This window comes from Papaver somniferum, chromosome 5 (genome assembly GCF_003573695.1).
Source record: "Papaver somniferum cultivar HN1 chromosome 5, ASM357369v1, whole genome shotgun sequence".
Taxonomy (NCBI): Eukaryota; Viridiplantae; Streptophyta; class Magnoliopsida; order Ranunculales; family Papaveraceae; genus Papaver; species Papaver somniferum.
In genome coordinates, this window is record NC_039362.1 from 134,509,738 (window position 1) to 134,529,215 (window position 19,478).

At 35.5% G+C, this 19,478-nt stretch overlaps 1 long non-coding RNA gene across 1 annotated transcript; it reads right to left on the reverse strand.

Annotated features, from left to right (window-relative positions):
• Positions 1-5,616: 5,616 nt before the first annotated feature.
• Positions 5,617-7,641, reverse strand: LOC113282800. Its single transcript, XR_003327167.1, has 2 exons — positions 6,319-7,641; positions 5,617-6,111 (listed from the first exon to the last, which is right to left on the reverse strand). It is a non-coding gene; the product is annotated as an uncharacterized LOC113282800 (long non-coding RNA).
• Between the last annotated feature and the right edge of the window lie 11,837 nt (positions 7,642-19,478).

Below are 19,478 nucleotides of genomic sequence, written 5' to 3' on the forward strand. Positions count from 1 at the left end.
GAGTTTAACTCGCTTACATATTTCTCGAAATATGTGTTGGTAAGTTGTCGCTTTAACCAAGTTCATCTTTATTCTTGACGAAAGTCAAAAGATGATCATGTGAAAATCGCCTGGTAACATCTTACATGATTTGTTTGAGACAGTCATTTGATGTAGACTCGGAATATTTCTTATTGATCTATTGATCAGTTGAAATTGCTTTGAAGTAAATAGTTTCTGTGAGACAGTTATTCCCGTCTTCCAAGAATGTTTCAATGATTAATATGGAGTTTAGAACGATTAACCATTGATTGGATATAACATAGTATGCGTACTTGTATGCTAACTTTTGCAAGTTATTCAAAGTCCGGGAACCATAGTATGCATACCCGTATGCATACTGGTTTGATAGTTGAAGTCCGGGATCTTAGTATGCATACCCGTATGCGTACCGGCTGAAAAGTTCAAGTCCGGGAATTCAACTGAGTTCGGACACATACGACACTATGCGCACCCATTCGCATACTGACGAACCCAGACCAAGTCCGGAACTCTAAGTAGGCGTTCCCGTTAGCATACTTGAGTGGGTTAAGTTCTAAAATCGGTTTGTTCATGAACAAATATATTTATATATTAAGGAATGCAATCTTTTGCAAATCGTGGCTATAATGTTCATGAATTGATTCAAGTGAATAAAAATCAATTTTTCTTCAATTGTGTCTTGTATACTTCTATGACAATATAAACAATTAAACTGTTAGAGCATTGCTCGGTCGAACTCGCAACCGTTGCTATCTCAAGATTGTTTGTCAAATTTAGTTGTCAAAATTATATGTCTTGATTTCTAGTCTACTTATAGCTAAAGTCTCGGACTAGGATAGTTAAGCTCTAGACTCCACCGTGATCATCATATGAAGACGAAGAACTACTCAAGGAACCAGTGGAACTTCATCGACTAAAAGGTATGTGGATACTTGAACTTATCTATCACTCAAAAGTCTATCTACTCTATCTCCTACTCTTGAGACAAAAGTCGTATAAGTATATAGATTTCAATTATACACATTTGCTATTTCAAGCCGAGTTTAACTCGTCTATCTATTTCTAGAAATATGTATTGGTAAGCTTTCACTTTAGCCAAGTTCATCTTTACTCGTGACGAAAGTCATGTTGATATTTCAATATCTTGAAAATCGCTTTGATGAAAAATAGTTTGTGAATAGCAACTATTTAACATCCTCTAAGAATGTTTCAATGATTGAAGTGTAGAGTTGAGATTATGTAACCATCTTTGGATATAAACATATTTAGTGTTTTCGCACATTAGTGTATAAATCCATGAACCGGGAACCAAGTGTATGCATATGTGTGTGTACGAAATTGGTGAAGGAGACAAGTTAAGTATGCGTACCCATACTCATACTGGCGGAAGTTCACGTCCGTGAATATCTGCTGAGTTTGGGAATTGACAAACTCTTAACCAATCACCTTAAGTATGCGTACCCGTACGCATACTGACGAAAGTTTTCTACCCGAGAATTTCTGCTGAGGTTGTAAACCAAAACCAACTCAAATCCGTTTGCTTTGGTACGCATACCCGTACGCATACCTAAGCTGGTTACTTGATCAAATCGGTCAGTTCACGAACTTAAACATTTAAATTATAAGGAATGCAATCTTTGCAAACCGTGGCTATAATGTTCATAAATCGATTCAAGTGAATCAAACCGATTTTGTTTCAATTGTGTCTTCCAAAAGATCTAAGCAATTGAACAACTCTTTAACTAGTTCATTTGAGTCATTTGAACTAGTTGTGATAAAGAAGAATAAGGTTGATATGAAAGTGCGCATATGGCTAACCATTTGGTTAACTGTTGTGAACCAACTAAGTGTACACGTTTAGGTACGGTTACTGAAACCTAAATAAAATACATTTCATTTGTGTATAACAAGGTAAGGTTCGATCTAACAATTGAAAGATATTAACTTGAATCTAATCAGGTTTTCATCTAACGATGGATATTGAATGCTTTGTTACTAAGCTAACATTGATTGCAAACCCTGATTTGAAAACTATATAAAGGAGAACTCTAGCAACTGGGAAACCTAATCCCCACACCTCCTGTGTGATACTAGTAGTGTTAGCTAGAGTCGATTCTCCTTTAACCTTAGGTTTCTTCTCGAGACCCTGTAGGTTAACTACTTAAAGACTTCATTGGGATTGTGAATCCAGACCGGACTACGTTTTTTATAGTTGTATGATCTGATCTTGTTGTATCTATCGTACGAGTACAATCGTAAAATTGGCTTGAGATTGGTATCTACGATAGGCAAGATAGAAAAGAAGTCACAAACATCTTCGTCTCATCGTTTGTGATTCCGCAATATCTTGTTTCGCTAGTCGATTAAGATTATTGTGAGGTGATCTATAATTCTAGGATGTTCTTCGGGAATATAAGTCCGGGTTATCGATTGGTTCTTGTTCACCTTGATTTATCAAAAGATGGAACAAAACTCGTAGGTATTTCTATGGGAGACAGATTTATCAATTATCGTAGACTTTTCTGTGTGATACAAATTTGTTTATTAAAGTCTCCGACTTTGGGTCGTAGCAACACTTAGTTGTGGGTGAGATCAGCTTAGGGAATCAAGTGCGTAGTATCCTGCTGGGATCAGAGACGTAAGGAGATCAACTGTACCTTGGATCAGTGTGAGATTGATTGGGGTTCAACTACAGTCCAGACCGAAGTTAGTTTGTAGTAGGCTAGTGTCTATAACAGTTAATACAGTGTGTGTTCAGTCTGGACTAGGTCCCGGGGTTTTTCTGCATTTGCGGTTTCCTCGTTAACAAAACTTATGGTGTCCGTGTTATTTATTTTCCGCATTATATTTTGTTATATAATAGAAATATCACAGGTTGTGTGTTTTATCGATCAATTGTGAAATACAACCTTTGGTTGTTGGTTGAAATTGATTAATCCTTGGATATCGGTCCTTGGTACCATCCAAGTTATTTCTCTTGTATTCAATTAGATTCGCAGATTTCTGTTAGATCACTGCTCAGTCGAACTCGCAAGCGTTGATATCTCAAGCTTGTTTGTCAATGTTAGTGATCAAAACTATAAGTCTTGATTTCTGGTCTACTTATAGTGATGTCTCGGACTAGGATATATTGTGTAGTTGAGTATTAGACTTCACGACGTTCATCAATTGAAGAAGAAGAACTACTAAGGAGAGCTTGTGGAACTTCATCAACAAAAGGTATGTGGAGACTAAAACTCATCTATCACTTGGAATGTCTATTTCTACTCTATCTCCTATATTGAGACAAAAGTCGTATTACTATATTGTATTCGATTGTGCACATTTGAGATTTCAAGCTGAGTTTAACTCGCTTACATATTTCTCGAAATATGTGTTGGTAAGCTTTCGCTTCAACCAAGTTCATATTATATTCTTGACGAAAGTAAAAAGATGATCATGTGAAAATTACCGAGTAACATCTTACATGGTTTGTGTGATAAAATAATTTGGTGTAGACTTGGAATGTTTCGTTATGATTATTTCAATAACTTGAAAATTGCTTTGATACTAATAGTGTGTGAAAACGGATATTGTCATCCTCTAAGAAAGTTTCAATGATTGAGATAGAGTTTAGAATACTTAACCATCATTGGATTATGAACATAGTATGCATTCTTGCTTTTATGTGATCCATGACCGGAACTACAGTATGCATACCCGTATGCGTACCTGTTAGTTGTGAAATTCCGGGTACCTAAGTACACATACCCATACGCGTACTGGCGAAGGGTTTGGGTCCGGAAATTTCTGTTGTGTTTGGAAGTATACGTACCCGTTTGCATACTGGCGAACCCAAACTTAGACTGGGTACTTAAGTATGCGTACCCGTTTGCATACTTGAGTGGTTACAGTTCTAAAATCGGTTTGTTCATGAACTAATACATTTATCTATATTAAGGAATGCATTCTTTGCAAACCGTGGCTATAATGTTCATGAATTGATTTGAGTGAATCAAAACGATTTTGCTTCAATTGTGTTCTTGTATACTTCTATGAAAACATAGCAATTGAACAACTCTATAACTAGTTTCATTTGAGTCATTTGAACTAGTTGTGGTTAAGATGAATAAGGTTGATATGAGAGTGTTCATATAGCTAACCTCGGTTAACTACTGTTGATCCAACATAGTGTACACGTTTAGGTGCGGTTACTCAAACCTAAATGAAGGTACATTTCATTTGTGTATAACAAGCTAAGTTCGATCTAACGGTTGAAAGATATTAGCTCGAGTCTAGTCATGTTTTCATCTAACGGTGCATATTGAATGCTTTGTTACCAAGGTAACTTAGATTGAAAACCCTGATTTGAAAACTATATAAGGGAGAACTCTAGCAACCGGGAACCTAATCCCCACACCTCCTGTGTGATACTAGTTACGACTAGATTCGATTCTCCTTTAACCTTAGGTTTTTCACGAAACCCTGTAGGTTAACGACTTAAATACTTCATTGGGATTGTGAACCCAGACCCAACTATTTTCTCTGTAGTTGCGTGTTCTGATCTTACTTCTACTATCGTGATTGAGTATTATCTTTGCTAAGATTTGCTTGAGATTTATCTCCGATAGGTAAGATTAAAAGTATAGTCACAAACATCTTCGTCTCATCGTTTGTGATTCCACAATATCTTTTTTCGCTACCATACGATTAAGATTATTGTGAGGTGATTGATAATACTAGGTTGTTCTTCCGGAATATAAAAGTCATGTTTATCAATTGGTTCATGTGCACCTTGATTTATCAAAAAACAGAACAAAACTCGTATGTATTTCTGTGGAAGACAGATTTATCTATTCCAATAGACTTTTCTGTGTGAGACAGATTTGTTTATCAAGTCTTCGACTTTGGGTCGTAGAAACTCTTGGTTGTGGGTGAGATCAGCTAAGGGAATCAAGTGTGTAGAATCCTGCTGGGGTTCAGAGACTTAAGGAGCGCAATTGTACCTTCATCAGTGTGAGATTGATTAAGGCTCAACTACATTCCAATCCGAAGTTCATTGGTAGTAGGCTAGTGTCTGTTGCGGCTTAATATAGTGTGGTGTTCAAAGCTGGACTAGGTCCCGAGGTTTTTCTGCATTTGCGATTTTCCTCGTTAACAAAATTCTGGTGTATGTGTTATTTCTTTTCCGCATTATATTTTGTTATATAATAGAAATGTCACAGGTTGTGCGTTAAGATCAATCAATTAGATAATCCAACCTTTGATTGTTGATATAAATTGATTGACACTTGAACATTGGTCTTTGGTACCGTTGAAGTTATTTCTCTTATTCAATCGGATTCGCAAATTCCTATTTGCTGATTGTAGATTGAATTGAGAAATTGAGATATAAACTCTTCGATATACTTTTCTCTAGACTGAGTCTGACTGTCTAGTTGATTCTCTTGAAATTATATTGGAGTTTGTCTATTCAGATTGTCGAATGAAACATCGGGTGTGGTTGTTAGACCCCCACCTTTTCAGTTAATGAGTATGTGGACAAGAGATTCTGTATGAGATTCCACAATCATCTAAAAATTCCTTAAGTTTTCCGTTTTACTAGTTCAAGAGCTCCATCACATTGAAATAATTTTATTGATGTGATAATACATTTTCGGACATATTTTTGAAATGTTTAAAACACTAAACACTTTCATCTCTTGTCTTTAAAGGATAAATCTAATGAAATCTAGAAAAATCATCCACAAACAAAATATAATACTTGAATCCTAACCTAGATGCAACAGGAGATGTCCTCATATATTACAATATATCAAGTACAAAGGTTCAGTTGTGACTCTATTTGAATGATAAAAAGGAAGCCTATGATGCTTGCCCACTGACAAGAAGTATACAATTGACTATAGGATGAAGTGTTAATAGAAATACCAGCTGAAGAAGCCACCTTATGTATAATAGTTGATGAAGTATGTCCTAACTTTCTGTGCCAAGGATCAGAAAAATGTAAAGAAGCTGAATGAGCAGCAACGTGAGAAGCTTGTAGAGATGTAAGAGGATATAAGTTGTATTTCACCAAGCCTTCAGCCAATATCTCTTTAGTGTGCAAGTCTTTAATATGATATCACCAAGGAAAAATTTCAAAAGAGACAGAGTTCTCCTTAGTAAATTGAGCAATAGAAATAAGATTTGCTTTTAAGCTTGGAACATACAATACATCATGAAGGTGAAATTGCACAGAATTAGTATCCAATATAGTATCACCAGTTTGTAGAATATTAAGAAAATTACCATCACCCATCATAACTTGTGAATTACCTTTGTAGGATTTAGAATTGGTGAGACAAGAAGGATCATTATTCATGTGACTTGCATCTCCAGAATCAGTAATCCATGTAGAAGCAACATTTGGATTAAGACATACATTTGGTGAGTGAGTTTAATACTATGAAAAGCTTGTTGAAGAGAATCAGCAGAAGATGTTGAAGTAGATCCAAAAGAAGATGCATTTGAAGAACCACCCTTAGAAGAAGCCTTTGAATTGTCCTTAGAACTAGGTGTATATCTCCACCTACATGTATTTGTTGTATGACCTTTGATCTTGCAGATTTGACAAGGATTAGAACTAAAGTCATGTTTGACAAAAGAGTGCTCACCAGATTCATTAGCTGTTGGCTTAGATTTAGAATTTTTGTTAGTGTAAAATGCAAAATTCTGAGATTCAATCACATTCTTCATGCTTAAGATATTGTTCATGACGAAGAAGTTTAGAATGTAAATCTCCAAATATAAAATCAGTCTCTCGATAGCTTGCAGTAATAACAAATTGGCTATATTCTCATCCTAATCCATTCAATGTATACATAACAAGATCTGAATCATCCACAGGACAATCAATTACAACTAAGGAATCATAAATTGACCGAACCTCATCAATATAAAGTAGAACGGGTACCTCTTTTAATCGAGTGAAGATGACTACGAAGTAGAGATTTACAAGCTGAGAATTGTCGAAGAATCGATTTCTGAATATATAACCAGATGTCTCGAGATATTGAACAACCAATAATGCTTCGAGAGACACGATCTGACAAGGTTGCATTCAAACAGACATAACAAAGCGATTCTTCTTTCTCCAAGTATAATACTCAGGATTCAACGTTCTCGCACCAGCAACATGAAGAAACTGAATAGGTTCTTTAATTGTTCTACCAACATACTCAAATAGATCATAAGAGATAAGGATAGATTCGAATTGATTTTTCCATATTAGGTAATTTAATCCATCAACTTCAAGTTTTACAGAGACAAAATGTGAGAGGTTTGGAAAAGAAGATGTAAAAGATGTAGGGAAAAACTGTTGTGATTGATTTGATTATTGTGATTGATTAGAGTGTTGAGATTGATTAGAATGTTGTGGTTGATCTGAAACAGGTTCTAAGATATGTCCGATCGCCATTGATATACAAGATATGAAAAGAAATAAACTCTCTCAATGAAATTCATGGAAGAGCGGAAGTGGATCGAGATGAATCTGAAGAATGAAAGATGGATGATACCATGAAAGAAACTCAAAGAGAGAGAATAATCTGCAGAGTTTTATTGATTTAAGAAATATAAAATGGGATAAAAGATATCCAGTACAGACACCGACTATTTATATTCTGACATTGTAACATAAAGTAAAGAAACCGTTAACACAAACAGACAGTAACGGAAACTAAAACAGAAATATGAAAAACACAAAAGGAAAGAAAAAAGACACATGGATGACACTCATTAGTTCTTACAGTAAGTGCATAATTTACTACATTTAGCATCTATTTCATGGGCTTAATAGTGAATTTTTGTGTAAATTACTTTATATCATGTTATTTTATATCTTATGTGTTACAGCTCTCTGGAAGAATGAAAACGACTTTTAAAATGTTTAGGAAATGAAGTACTACAAACGAAAAATGGATCAAAGACCAAGTACAACGAAAGACCAAGTAGCTGCTAGAAATTGTTTCGACACTTTTTCAAATCTAGGAGTCACTACCTTCGTCTTGTACAGTATTAACCCTGATCCAATCATTAATTTAATTCGGATGAGAAATGAAGTAGGAAAACGGTCAAACCATTGAAGTTATGGGCTTTAATTTCCTGAGGCGCAATCAAGCTCAGTTGGGCCTTGGTGCTTTCTCTCACTCGTTTGGTGCTACATATCGTAGTTGGAGTCAAAATTAACGGGCAAGTGAAAAACACTGATTTTTTTTTTTTAACGAAACATCTTGATTTCATTAATATGGTAAAATTGAATACATCAATTCCATATACATCAAAGATGGGAACAATAAAAGATTACATGTATCTTGTTTCATAGATGAAACTGATATTTGAAACATGGCATGTGAAATAAATTCCTGCCATCTGAATTTGTCTTCTACATTAAGAGTTAAATTTCCCGGAGGGGGATAATCTGCCCAATTTAACTTTTCTTCTCCTTTAAGAGTAAATTGTCCCAGAAAGGAATAGTATGCCGAAATCATCGCTATCAAGATCACTTTTTGTAGCCATGTATCATCAGAAAATCGTAGAATCATGGCCGCTTTTGAAAAATCGTTCCCGATGACATATCTGTGATGAAAGCATTCAATGGAAACGCCATTACGGCTGATATAATCTTCTAATTGGCATATAGGAGCCATTAAATATGAAATCAATTGATAACAAAATACAAATACCATAATCATATTTACACCCTAAAATCGTTTGAGAAAACGATGATTTATTTAAGATAATACTAGTAGCTAATGGTTGTACCCAAATCAATCAGAAAGATCTGAAAAAATCAGATCAAATCCGATAGATTTGGTCCACAATTGAAAAAAATCAGGAAGTTTGTATACCAGGAAGAGAAAGATGAGAGAAAAACACTGATTTGGGCAATGTAAGTTAGATAGTCTTACGAATTTACGAATATTTTAGCATAGCGGATCATGTTTCTCCATATATAATGTTGTCGGATGATGCGAGATTGTATAAAAAAAAGGAAAAAAAAAAGTTGCCAGATGTGAGAAAAAATAAAGAGGTAAACTTTATTAATCCTGTTATAGGGCCTATGGCCCATGGATATGCGGTCCATTAGATGACTAAGTTTTCCCCTTCCTATATATAAAGAACATTGTATGTATGTAAAAGATGATGCCTCTTTATCAATAAGAAGTTCTTCTCCTTCCCTATCTCTATTTCTTGCTTTAACCTAATTGATACTACAAAACGTTATCATGCACGAAGCTATACCACAGAGCTATATTGGATTGGTTGAATTTTTTTCTACATATGTATTATCGTCGAGCTAATATCGGAATCAATGGAATCAAATCAGCTAAGTTGGATCTATTTTGTCCTATTTTTTTCTTTCTTTATCTCCGTGATTGATTAAATTATTTTTTTGTTAATTATGGATATATGGTCTATACCAATCGTGAAAACTGTTTTGAGTCTATACCCCTACATACACCATGATCATATTTCACATTTCATAATAACATATTCATATGTATATTCAAAATTTCAAACGATTATATTCTAATCCTAATCTGTGCTGTACTTGAAAAAGAAAAAAATTTGTGCGGGCGGTTGATATTCTCATCCACTGTATGATCGAGGAAGAAGAAACTAGGGCAAAGAAAAAAGAAATCCCAGCCCGGTCCAACCCAACCTAGCCGAACCGGTCCAGCCCGATCTAGCCGAACCGGTCCAGCCCGACCCAGTCGAACCGGTCCAGCCCGACCCAACCTGTTCCAGCTTTGGTTCTGGTGTCCTGTTCATGCCCGATTTCAGGATGTGCGCGGTAAATCTATTCCGGTTCTGTCCATATATAATGGGAACCAAAGTATTAGGTATGTAACTATAACGTGGATTATTACATTGAAAACTTGCTAGGTTTATTTATTTGTTTTTAGAGCATGCCTAGTTTTGTTTATTTTTGTCTTAAGATAATTCCACGACATATAAGCGGTCAATTTAAATTATGATTGCTGATCTCAATCATTAAGAATTTTGGCCGTAATGCTATTTTGTTCTCTTGAATATGATATTGGCTATAGTTAATGGTGTCTTTTATTCAATTGGTTATACCTATTCTATTCCAATATATTTATTTGGGGTTTAGAAGTACTTGGACCATTATTGCGTACTTGATATTGTCCCCCAAATTTGAATGTTCAGTGGGATGTAATCCACTTGCTCGACTATTAATGAGTCGGCATTTTCAAAAGATACATTGCAAATAAAATCACATATATTCCAATTTTTTGTGGAAGAACTCACAAAAGGCGATATGAATCAGAAAATTTCCATTTCTCTACTTCATCCATGATACTAACGAACCAATATATTGAAGTATGATAACAAGAGAACTATATTTAGTAATATATTTAACCTAAAGTAAGTGGTTGACATGTGTTGTAAGATTCTCTAGGTCTGTTGAAATAAAGATGTATTTCTCTCCCCCAGCAGTAATGACACCAAAGTAAAGATATCAATTGAACATGGGATGAAGCTAAGATGTAATTCTAGCTCTCACCAAAGAGTTGGGAATGAATCTTCTTACCGGTATTGGTACAAGCAATGTAATACGGGCGCCATAATAAAAACCAATTTCCATAGGAAGATCATATTTTAGAAATCAACTTTAATGACAAAAAGAACTTTACTTGGCCAATTGATTATTTAATTGAACTAAATCCAATATCTGCGCTTATGAAATGAAAAGTACATCATTCCCACGAAGACATAAATTCTCTAAAGCACTTGAGATATATCTGGATGAAAAATATATCATCCCCCTGAAATGTAACATATATTCACTCTAAAGTAATTGAGTTAAATCCCAATTTTGTTACGTAATAAGGCCACACCACTTGTTAAATCTCTCAAGACTCAATGTCTAACTGATAGTGGTTTTTCTCCCACTAATTTAAGGAATATACACTAATTGTTCAACTAGTTCCTTATAATGTGACTACGATGATTGGATCATCGAGCGAAGCAGTGCTCAAATTTTGTTTCCAAGATAGAACAAAGATTAAAAGTCACGAAAGCTCTACATGTACCGAGAGCTAATCACCTTGTTAAATTCCAAAGAGACCCATGCAAGTGGATATCATATGGAAACTCACAATGATGAGAATGTAATTGATTGCATCTTTTAGAGTCTCTAATATATTTGGAAGGAAATATATCTTAGAGAAACTAATGAGTCAAGTCAATCTAGTGAAATGTAAATCACTATAATATTTGGATTATTGAATCCATATGACACCGACGATGAACTGTTGGGAATTGACTCATATAGGCTTTGGACATAACCATAAAGCAACTTTGGTTGTCACATGATGATCGTTTTGAAAGGACTCATACGAACACCACTTTATTTGAGTGAACAAAACGGGAGAAAGATTGACAAAATGCGAAATGACGGCATATGTCTCAATAAGTGTTCTCTAAAGAACTAGATACACCGTCCCCTAGTTCCCATTATGCTTTTAAAGTAAGGAAGCACATCACTCATTTTACAAAGTCTTCAGTAAAACAGGATCGAGACCATCCTAAGATGCAAACGGTAAACAATACATATTACAAACAAAACGAGGTGATATTTAGAAAAATATCCATGCAGAATGCGGACCACTAAAGTGACTTATGGCTCTCGTAGATTTTTGACATTTTGGATTAGTTATAGTTCCCAAGTAATGTTGCGTTTGAAAAACTACTAGCACATATTATACATGTAAGGACTCACCACCCATTGTAAATGCTAGAGAGTATACATCAAAAGGAATTGATGGTTATTGCATGTTTAATAGGATCAATATAGAGCATCCTATACCCCATGGTCTCGCAAAGGTGATGAGCGGATAATTCTCCCACAACCAAGGCAATGAGGAAGCTATTTACGCATGAATAATTGGTAACTATTTTATTTTCTCTAATATTTAATTATAATTCACTCAATCACTGCTTTTGCAGAGTTTTAAATTGTTTGCTTAATTTTTCTAATCAGTTGTGATTCAATTAGATAGGTTATGATTTGTTTAGATAATCTATGCTTAAGGGATACAATTGATGTTTGAGAATTTGCTTGATTATTAGTGAGTTAAGATATAAAGGACTTAAAAGATAATTAGAGTTTTGGATTATTTACCATCATTAATTCATGTGTAATAGTGGAATCAATGTCTTGGTTGTTTTCTCATACCTCTCGCCCACTTTGTTAATATTTTTGTATATAATTTTATTAAATCTTTAAATTTAATCTTCACAAGTCCGAGAGTTTGAACCTCATTACTACAACAATAATAAAAAAAATATAATCATTTTTGGCGCCGCCGACGCGGGCTTGTCTTTAGGATAGAGTTTTTAGATTTTTTTCTTTTTTAGTTTTTTTGTTCTTCTTTACGTTTTTGGGTTTTTGTCTTTTCCTTTCAGATTTTGGAGCGAAAAAAATTTTTGCCAAAGCTTTTGGCGAATATTTAAAGACTTGAAGTAAAAGGCAAAGCGAAAGGAGATAAAGAAGAAGAATTTTTTTTATTTTATAGAAAAAGAGAGAGAAAAAAAAGAGAGAGAAAAAAAAGAGAGTGTTATTTTATTAGATTGTATTAGGAATTCTTTTTATTTTGTATTTTTCTTTTTCTTTTTGCACTTTATTTTTTGGACCTTTCTTTTGGACTTTGGACATTTGGACATTAATTTTTTTTTAAACCCTACGGAAGGGTAGATTAAATATTAAACTGTTTGCAGAGAAGGACGGTGATTACGATATCACCTCGGCCCCTCGGGTTCGTACACAACATATGAGTTGTGGCCCGAGTCGACGACAACGGTTCATCCCCCATCTGGAACGGGAGGTAAGTTTGTCGAAACACTCGCGAATCCCCTGTCAGCGAGTTACTGTATTCTTTTGTTTGCATATATGCTGAGGAACTGAAAACAACTGTTTTAAATTCCTAGTAAAAGGCAAGGACCGGCCATACAAGATAAGGGTTCGGATTTCATCACCGTTCTCTTCTTTCCCGCCTTAGGAAAAAGAAACCAAACGCGAACCTAAGCTTTAAAATTTGGAATAGAACGAGACCTATAGGGTAACGAGCTTAGTTGGAAAGTCGTTCGAAAAATATTGGTTACTCTTTTAGCATACTTCGAAGTTCATGATGGTTTCTGTGAGTTGAATGTATGACTGCGCCGCCTTGTGATAACGGTGAGGCCCTGGGTATCAAAGCTCCACTGAGCTTCCCTCGCCTCGCCTCAACTTACTTTGACTCGGATTGATTCCAGAGGGGTTTGCTTAAATTGTAACGAATTCCTTTTCGAAAGATTAGAAGCTGGTCTAGAAACAATCTAAGTGGAGCCATCATGCTTTTTGTTTGCTAGATAAAATAGGCTTGTTGTGGTCGAGTCAGCCTTCTTTGTGTTTGTTTAGAATTCCCTTGCAGTTAGGATGTCGAACTGGTATTATAATAGCTAATACAATGAGTATCCGACTGAGCAGCTTGGACATTATCCTTTTTATGACCATAGTGTGAATAGTGATTGGGAACGCGAAACTTTTGAAGGTTATGGGTTATACCATGGTGATCCCAATTACTATCCACATGCGCACCGGTCATACGAGCAAGAAAACTATAGCACTAGTTCCTCGTCTTTGGAGGATGCAATGAAACTATTGAAAAGTAGTCCTTTTTATGCTCCTTCTGATAATTCCTCTTTACTAGAGTCAACACGTAAATTAGCTGAGTCGACACTTAAGTTAGCAGAAATGAATAACTTAGTTTTTGACGAAAGAGAACTTTCTATAGAGGAATCCCTCAAGCTGATGGCTGAGACGAACGAAAGACTTGCTCGAAATAATCTTACTTTCCAATATAGTGTTTCCAATAATACCCTTAAAAATGAGGATAGTTATTTTCATAATCAAGATGACGAGGTTAGAATTGGTAATACTACTTGTTTTGATGAGGTTCGATCATTTTCATGTTATTATAATGATGATTATGATGAGGATAGTATCGATGAAGAACATGAAATATGTAGGCATAGTGATCAGGAATTTGTTACTCCAATTAAGCTTTACGATGATAATATTATTTCTAGTTCAAATCCAAATAATTTTTATAATTATTCACCTATTCAAAAGGACGAGGATTTGACTAGAGATACCCCCGTTTTAGATGATGTAGTATTTCCTGTCTACGAAGCCGATGATAGTTTTGAGGAACGAGTTTATTCTGAGAATATTGTTTTAGAGTCTAGAAATTTAGAAACATTAGACTTAGAAAAAGAAAATTAACTCGTAGAAATGAGTGAGGATGAACCCGACTTAGAAGAATCAATTGACCATTTTCGGGAATCTGATGACCTAAAAATTAGGGAAGTTGTGACTAGTCTTTCTAGAGACACAGAAAACTCTAAGTTTGGGGGTGATTATCATTCTCCGTGTGCTTTAACTCTTAAAAGTTCCCTCGTGTAGGACTTGACATTTGTGCCTCAACCATCTTACAAGATTATCTTCGTATACTTTTTCCTGAACCTAATGATGTCCAAAGAGAAGCTCAGTTGTTAGAAACCCATCCTCTGGTTGATGTGGTTGACCCATGCTATGATACCAAGATTGACTTTGTTTTCCCACCAACAAATTTTCTTCCAATTGTGGGAACATTTGATTTTAAGATGTGTCGGTTATTAAGTTTTGAGACTAAACCTAATTACTTTAGGAGAATAGGGTCGACACATTTTCTTAAGGAAGACCAACTCTTTCATTGTGGTCAGTTTTGTGAGTCAAGTCTAATTGACTTTAAGGATCCGCAGTTGTTCAGGTTATTGTTATGTGCTTCTAAGTTCCTACTTGAGTATTTCCAGACTCTACAACCTGATCTTAAAAATCCTTCTTTTGAGGAAGTCCAGCCTATGAAAGCATTTTATTTAGACCCTTTTATAGAGCCTGAACCTGAGCCACAACTAGAGATAGTTGTCTTAAACAAAAAGTTAAATAAGGGTATGTTCGGTATCTTCTTGGTCTGTTGCAGTTTCCTCTTCTTGTGGTTAGCACTTTTTGATCCAGATGACCTACAATTATTCCGGCTACTTCTATATGATTCTATGAGGTGACTAATTCCTTCCGATGTATGGCTGAAGACTTTAAACTTAGCACTTCTTGGGAGGTAACCCAATCTCATGCAACACGGTGATATCTTTCCTTAACCCTTTTGCTTCAAATGGTAACAGTTTCTCCTTGTTCATATGCTTTTAATTTTATCTTTAGAACATTGAGGACAATGTTAGATTTAAGTTTTGGGGTATGGGAGAAACTTTTTAGTTGCATTTTTGAAACTTCTAGCGTCACATGGTATCCAGTTAGTTAAGTTTACATACTGTTTCTCACCGAAAAGATAGAAATTGGAACGCTAGGGATAACAACTTATTGAGATATTAGAGAAAAAGACATTGAGATCTTTGAAATTCAGGAGAGAACTTGTTCCTTTTAGAGGGTAACCGTGATGGACCTAACCATACATGATGGAAAGGCAAGTAGGTCAGGAAATGCCAGAAAGACAAAGCAACCTCACAATATAGTCTTAGTTACTGGATTGCGACTCTCTCTCAGTAGAAACTTATCATCATCAACAAGCGGAGCGACATCAAAATCTATGAAGAAAGTTGAAGACGTTTTAGGTTTAGAAGCAACAATAGAAAAGAATAATTCAAAAATCAAAGTTGAAGTTATAAGAGCAAATGATATAAGTTGTTAGAATCCATGATACCAAGACATCACAAGTTACGAAGATCCAAGTTTTGAAAGTCCTTCTCTCATGGCCATGTAAATTGTTGTCTTGTAATTTTTGTTTCCAAAAGAAAAAAAAAATGAAAAATGAAAAAAAATGAAAAAAAAATGAAAAATGAAAAAAATCATCGTTACGTTTTAGGGAAGTAGAAATTTATAAGTCAAGTAAGAAATCGAAGAGAAGAGTTAATTGTCAAGGTTCTACGAAGTTTGATAGTTTATCATCAACAATTGAAGACCGAAGAAGACGTTATTTCTACTGAGCACTATGAGAGAGTCGAAGAAAGATACATTTGGTTGCTTTGTTAGTCCGCTTTCAATCTGGCACAAGATCTTTCTAGCACTGGTTTAACTCATCACACGTAATTAGTCCAGCTGTGTAGCAGATGTCCCTCTCATCTTTATCTCTCTCCTAATCTTATCCAGCTGTAAATCAGCGGACACATCTTACAATGTTTATCTAGCTGTGTAGCGGATATCTCTTTATCTAGCAGTGTTGCGGATGTGTCTCCCCTTTTCTTTAGTCAGTTTTAGAGCTGGCACCTTTAATTTCTCTGGCATTCTAGTTACTTGGAGATAGGTTGAGAATATGTATGTCCTCATAGCTCTTTGGATACTTGTGACCAATTAGAAGTCATGGTTTTGTGGGTACACCTCTGGTAAACCCTCCCGAGATTAACTCGGTTTTATTTTTTAGTTTTGCTCGAGGACTAGCAAATAATAAGTTTGGGGGTATTTGATAGACGCATTTATGTGTCTATTTTGTTCTCAATGTTCTGTATTGTTAGACTCGATTAAATACTTATTGAGTTATTTTATGTTTTTGTAGATGTTTTTGGAAAAATAAGCTCTTGCGGCGAAATTGGCTCGAAAAGTGGTGTTTTACACCCCAGGATAGAGACTAAAAACACCCCAGAAATGCGCCAGAGGAACCCAGAAAAAATGCTGGAAACACCCCAGAAAAATTACTTAAGGCACCCCAAAGGACATGTGTTATTCAGACTCCAGCAACGGATAAGGGGCGACCACTGGATAAGGGGTGACCTTCTTCACAAATTCAAAAAGAATATTTTGGCGGGAAAATATTTCTTTTCACAAGAAGATTTTTCGATCGGATTTTGGAGGAGTTTTTGTGCGATTCAATCGCTGAAACTTCATGGGTAGTTGTGATATGTCCTAAAAAAGCTAGTATGGGTGTTTGTTTCGATCAAATGTCTGGATAACTTGGTTTAATTCAAACAGGGAGTTGGAGGAAAAACATGAGCTTACACGAGTTGTGGTGAATCTAAACATGTAATGCACGTTTTTGGAAGCCTTAATCAGCACTTTGGAACGTGAAGAAGATTTATAAGGAATTTAATCCAGCTGCAGATGCGTAAAAATCAAAATCATTGATAAAAAAAGAAAGAAAATATCCCGAGTAAATGAAGATTATTTGGAGTTAATGGAGGATATTCAATGTCGCAATCACGTATAAATATGTTCACAAGGTATCATAGAAGGGGTGTCGAGAGTTTGGGGGGCTGAGGAGAGCCAGAGAAGAAGAAAAAAATCAAGTTACAGAGCTGGCATTTTTCTGCTGCTGCTGAAGAACGCGAAGAACATAAGACCCACACTGAGCAGTCTTATTTTGCTACAGTTTCAAAGACTGTCACGGAGCAGTCTTATTTAGCTACAGTTTCAGCGACTATCGCCCGACAGTCTTATTTGTTACAGTGACAGTCTTATTTGTTACTGTCGCAGGACAGTCTTATTTGCCGAGGGTCGTAGTTCTCTGGTTTGTAACAAATATAATTGTTACAAACCCGGTTTTGAATTATTTCTCCCTTTTCATCATTTGTAAACACCCTATGAGCAATAATAATGATTCCAACATGATGAGCGTGTTTCCAACATGATGAGCGGCTAATTCTCCCACAACCAAGGCAATGAGGAAGCTATTTACGCATCCCTTAAGCATAGATTATCTAAACAAAGCATAACCTATCTAATTGAATCACAACTGATTAGGAAAATTACGCAAATAATTTAAAACTCTGCAAAAGAAGTAATTGAGTGAATTATAATTAAATATTAGAGAAAATAAAATAGTTACCAATTATTCAAAAGGCTATCATCAAAGGTTACATATGGTGCCTAAGGCATGGTTATGCGTACAAACCTACCTTTAACTGCTTGGGGAATATGCAATATTACACGCATCTTCACTTATTCGTTTTAGACCCACAATTGGCCAACCATTATTTGCGTACCAGTTGGTAACTGGATATAAGCATGACATTTTGTGTTCTTACGCATTTTTGGTTGCACCATATATGTGCCATTACGAGTCCACATCCTACTATGATGGGTCACGAAAACGATTAAGTAGTTATGTTGGATATTTAATCTTAACAATTATCCGCATTTTAAAACCTTTGGCAGGAGATCTCATACCGCTAAATTTGTGAGTTATCACTTTAATGAGACAGTCTTCCCGTCGTTAGGGGATATACACCATAGACTAAGGTATACATTGATATCGCTAAAGTGATGAGATCACACATACCGGATGCAAACCTACCTGCAAGGTTACAAATCCTCAATAAGGGATATACATCATAGACTAAGGTGTTGCAACTACACTCAGTGGAAGTGTGGTTGAGACCATAAAGGAAGTTGGAGAGACTATTTGGTTCGATCAATCCTCACCTAGAAAGGAAGTAGGTGAGTAAGGCACAACTTATTTATATCATCAGAAATCATCTCATAATATTGTCTCTGAATATGTCCATGAATCAAACTGGAGGACGCTCCGAAGTTTTAAATGATTCTAGAGAATAATGAAATCCTGACGGATCATGAGAATGCATATGAGTCAATGGAAGGATCATGCGTGCACAATGATGATATAATCCATAAATAGTTTCTCCAGAAGTAGAGCACAATGAGATCGAACCAGGCTTTATTTTGATTAATTTCAAATAAATAACATATTTGGCCTACGCAATCCAGGTAGAACTTAGTTCTTTGACAAATATATAGGTATTTGGTGCGGTAGTGTTAACCAACCAAGTGTAAAGCCTATTGTACATACATGATTAATTTTTCGCAAAGCTTAATGAGAAGAAAGCAGTCTTAATGTATAAAGACTTGCCTTGTGGCGCGAGGTTTCTCATAAAGCCCTGGAATTACTCTCTTGTAATGAACGTTATAGCGTTCCGCTAATTAGTTAGCTTGGTAATTTCAAAAGGACTTGAAATGCGGCATATGTATGTGGTTGTTACATATCTCTGAAAGAATCAAGAGATAGCAGATTCCAAAATCAAGTGACTCTAAACCACAGAGTGCGTTTACAGTTAGATATAACGCTCACTTATAGATTGAAGCAATCAGGCGGATGTGGTATACCCGTCTAAGTGACTATTTGATTTGGAGGGGGTATACAAGTAAGTTATTTTCATTGTGTATTCACAAGAAAGTTCCTGATTTGGAATTGTAGCTATCTATGTCGATGATACAGACATGATGGGTACTCTTGATGTAATAAGAGACCTTAAAGTTATTTGAAATCTGAATTTGGGATGAAAAATATGGGGAAATCTCGACCGAATACTGAGCTTGTGATATATTATTCCACCAGTTTGCATAAGTCCAAAGTTGGCAGGAAATT